This window comes from Montipora foliosa, chromosome 1, assembly GCF_036669935.1.
Source record: "Montipora foliosa isolate CH-2021 chromosome 1, ASM3666993v2, whole genome shotgun sequence".
NCBI classification, from domain to species: Eukaryota; Metazoa; Cnidaria; class Anthozoa; order Scleractinia; family Acroporidae; genus Montipora; species Montipora foliosa.
In genome coordinates, this window is record NC_090869.1 from 28,531,267 (window position 1) to 28,536,266 (window position 5,000).

Here is a 5,000-nt window from a genome sequence, read left to right on the forward strand (position 1 = left end):
AAATATAACATTTGCCATTATCACTCGGAAAGGATATGAGGCATTTTTTTGAGCGTTAAAACCAATACTGATATATTGTCTTTTTTGAAAAACGTGGGACGGTGAAATCTTCCCGTACAGTGTCACCACATAATTGTCACTTATGACTGAGTGTTGTTTTTTGGTGTTTGCAATGCTTCATTTTGAGACAAGAGGACCCTGCGTATGAAACTGTGGCCGAGCTACAGCTTGAAATACGAGGAAATCGTAATGATATCACCGTCGGCTTTCTTTAAGATAGGAACTTATGATTTGGAGCTTTTTCCTCACATCTGTTTTAGCAATTATCCTTTCTTCTTTTTATTGTGTTGCCATAGGCAATCCAGTGAAAATATGAGTTGAATTTCTCCGTTTTATATTTATCCTTTTTTTTCTGTTTGTGCGTAGAGTCTTCTGTGCGTAGTTTCGGTAGCTGGGTTTCAGGGGGTAGTAGAAATGCGTAGACTTTATCCGGTGGACACAATGGAGTGTTTAATTAACCTGCAATGGCGTCGAAGTCATTGTAAGGCGAATAGCGTTTTAGTGAATCTTTTAACAAAATATACCCTTATGGAGCTCAAGAATGGAACGTCAATTGGTTAAACAAGACAGACAGTGAAAAATCATTGAATATCTGGAATCTTAAAACCGACGAGTAATGGACTTCGTCGAACCGTATCAAAGTGAGCTGTATTTCCAAGATTTTACAAACTGTAGTGTTATGTTCAACACTGAAACCATGGCTGCAAACGTGATAAGTTTTGTCTTCAATCATTCGAAGTTTGAGAGATGTTCATGCAAGTTTTCCTAGAATGACGGCAAGACTGGACACCGAAGAGTTTTTCTAGGAAATTGACCCTAATCTGATAAAGTATGCTTCAAATACTTTTGAACTATTGCCTGCAAAAGTTTCAACTGTTTGCTTAACGGCTGCCAAACTCAAACTTCAAAGAACATGTTTTCCCCTTATGTGTCCCCGCTTTGATGAAAACGACAGCATTTCCTGAAGCTTATTTACTGCGCCTTTAGGTGAATTTTTGCGTTCTTGATCAAATTTAATTTATGCAACAATTATTTACAAACAAGAAGCTATTTCAACTAGGAGCTATTTAAAAAAAGAAATAGTGTTTCGTTTCCGGTAAGGGAGGGAGACAAGATAAAATATGTTTATTCTCAATATGCTTACAATGGTTTACATTACTAATTAGCATGGAGAGCGATAACTTTGGATTTTTCAACAGTCTATCGCTTCAGTCTAACCCCAAATCATTCAGGTAGCCTAAGCTTTTTATTTGTGATCCATTTCCATTGCTTTATGTCTTGCTATATGTTAATTGCCTGATTCCAAGACGAGGGGGACAAGTTACGAGTCTGCAAATTATGGAATTAGCAACTATTCTTGGGTTTCACTCACGTGATCAACAGCCATGAATTTCAACGAAAACAAAAGAAGACGTTAGCATAACAATAGCTTTTAATTCCCGGAGGATTGGATTGGGACACCAACATGGCCGCCATTTCATTGTTAGGGGACACCAACATGGCGGCCGTGACGTCATGTGAAATCCAAGAATTGATCCACAAAGTCAGAAAGTGTCCCTAAGTTTGGTGTTAATAGACCCAATATTACACGAGATACAGCCATTTTAAAACGTCAAAATTTTGTCTATTTTGACAAATTTTGACGTATTTAAATGGTTGTATCTCAGTCAAAATTAGCCCGATTAACACCAAACTTTGGGATTTTGTAAATCTTGGTGTGCTCTTTCTGACTATGTGGATCAATAGTTGTCTTATATTTTATAGACTCGTATCTGGTCCCCTTCGGCTTGAAATCAGGCACAAATTGCTTTTGGATGTTTAGGTATTCACGGTTTCAGCAGTGTCCGTTTTAGAGCTCGCGGAAGCGAGACTTTCGGGTAATAACATCCGATTGATTGAGAGAAGAGTAAGAGATTAAGCGCGCGAAATACGAAAAATATTATGAGCTCCTATCCAGAATTATCGTTTTTCTCAGAAGAAGAGAAACTACAGCTGATGAATGGAAGCTTCCCTCAATAGTTTCGCACATTTGGGGTTGTTACTTTAACACTGCTGTTAGGTTTTCGCACGCCCAATAATGTATATATGGCTTCGTGAGAGGTCTCACGTTTCTTGCATGTACTCAAATAATTCGTTATTTTTTTTTAAAAGTAACTCAATGATACCTAGCCCTCACAGCACGACTCAGTCCTTTTATGGTCTCAAAGCAAGAGATCATCTCTCATCTCAGGTATATTAAGGAGTGGGTCAGTTGTTAACTAGTGTAAAACTTCCAGGAGTAGTCTATCTGGAGAAACAAGCGTGCAAAAGGGTTCTAGCTCAGTCATGGTAAACGACTGCCCAAAGTAAGTTTAGTTATGAGTGTTGTTGCCATGGCACCCAATGACGTGACCAATTAACAGCCCACTCCCGGTTTAGGTTTTAAGTCTTCTGCAGACGGGGAAGGACGGCACTTTATCAACAGTTTATTGCAGTCTTACTACTTACCCAAGTACCATACCCAATGTAATCGAAATGCATGTCCAAGTCACGTGACCAAAGAACTGTCACTAATGTAACTTTATACATGCTACTTAAACAGCATGGTTTGACAACCGTTCCAATTACATTGGGTACGGTTCTTGGGTAGGTAGTAAAACTACAGAACAAAAATTGATAAAGCAACGTTTTTCCCTGTCTGCAGAATCTTTCAAAATTAAATCGGAAGTGGTCTGTTATTTGGTCACGTGACATATTTCAAGTAAAACAAAAATCTTAAAAATCTGTTAAGTGGGAATGTAACCTGCCACCAAGTTTTGTCCAAACTGTGTGAACCATTTTCAAGATTACCCACCCCCTCACTTTTTGACTACGGATTAGATGGCCCAGTCCTTGATATACCTGAGACTACTCAAAATTCTAAGGAATCATCAGAGATAAATAAGTTCAGAATCTTACAGTTTTGTGTAGAGTAACATTTCTGTTTTATCGTTAAAGTTCCTCCGAGATGCACCTTTTATTTGTTCTTTATTCGATTTTCCTTTATCGCGTGATTAGCCTCAGATGACAGTTTAGAATGTTATTTTGGTACTTTTCTGTTCATTGTAGTTCAAGCTACGTTCGAACCACATAAGAAGACGTAAGAATGCACAAGAACACTCAGCCACACGGCTTACGGAATTAACTTTCATTAACTTCTATTTCCTGTTTCGCATTGAAGAGTTCAAGTTCTTTATTGCTACAGCAAGTTCCAGGAAATTCCGAAATAAACTGTGCGTGTTAAAATATCGAGTAGACTTTTCATATACCGGACTTATGTTCCGATTAAGCCTTGCTAATTACGTATTGTTATGTTTGCTTTATTCTTTTGTTTCATGGACATTAATTACTTCGGCTCCGGTATATGAGAGACCAGCCGAAATATCATGATCAGTCTCTGTTCTGACACCGTAACACTACCTCGGCGCCTACAAACACATCCATATGCTGCTATACAGTGCCTTTCCATACTGTCCACGATAAAATGAGGCCAGAAAATCTCAAATTACTCGGGAAAAAAAGCGAAGAAAACAGTCGAGAATAAGAAATTCTTGTTTTGTCCCGAAAACCTCGTTTTCGTGCCTTCTGAAATTAACACCGCTGAGACGTGGGCTCGACTGTAGTAACAGCCATTACAAACTCTAGTTTGATTGGTCACTACACCTCACCAGAAGCTCGTGAGCTCCTGACCTCACTGTGTAAATATTTTATCCTGAAATCAAAATAGATACGTAACGTTTCTGAGGAAACAAAAAAAAAAAAAAACTAAGTAGTGTTTCGTTTCCGCACTGAGCAGCTCTGGGGTACTCTCGTACCCAGATCTCACTCTGTCACTGGAAATGTGAGATCTGGGAAAGTTCGACAGTACACCATTTTTCATTGGCTACTAAAAAAAACATTCGACTTGATTTGCTTTTATTGTTGATTTCAGTTTACAGTGTCCCCAAATAGCGCTAGAACGACTAGACACTTAAATAAAGTTCCTTTCCAAATTTCAATTTTCCTCCAAATGTTTCAGAAATAATTCCACACGCGTGTACAATATTTAAGTTAAAAGCCCTGTAAACAAGTTATTGTTGATTTCAGTTCCTTATGAAACTGCCGGCTTAAGGAAAGGCGGCAATTTGAATTATCTATATCTTTAGACTAGACGAGAAGTGGGGTAAAGAACGTTTATTAATACGCGTTAGTAGTTGTGGGGTCGTGTGTGAAAAGAAACCCAGCTGAAAATGATGATGAGGAGCCAACTTATTAATTACAATGCATAATATATTTGATAATACACGGCTGTACATGGATATACATGGATATGCATGGCTGTACATGGATATACACCCGGTCCTTTACAGGATAAAGTCATTATTATTATTATTATACATGAATATATGAATACACTTTGCCACGTCATTCTAGATTTTACGTTACAAACTGCTCTAAATCCCTGTTTTCAAAGAAATTTTGCATTGCAAGTAGTTTGTGACGTCAAGTCGAGAACAGACCCACATGACCGTCGTGTGTCCAAATTACAGTCTAGTTTTGATAACTTTGCGCGTCTTGTCCGGAAGGCAAAAAGCTAAATTGCGAGGTAACAATGCAAAAATATGTTTGCTTTTGGTGCAACCTCGTTCCCAGGGCTTTTCATCGCCGATTAAAAGCCCTGGGAACGAGGTTGCTTTTGGTGGGGAGATTAATATTGTAGACGAAAAATATTTGAATTTGTGTGCACTTTAAGGGATGTAAAAGGCAAAATATTCAAAGTATACATATTGATATTTACCCCCATTTGAAAACAATGATCCCATTGAACTATATCGTATAAACTCTTGTTCTTAGGCCATCGTAGCTTGATTAAGAAAATAACACAAACAGCGGCGATAAACATTGTATTCCAACACATTTTTATAAAACTTGAGGTTTCGTAT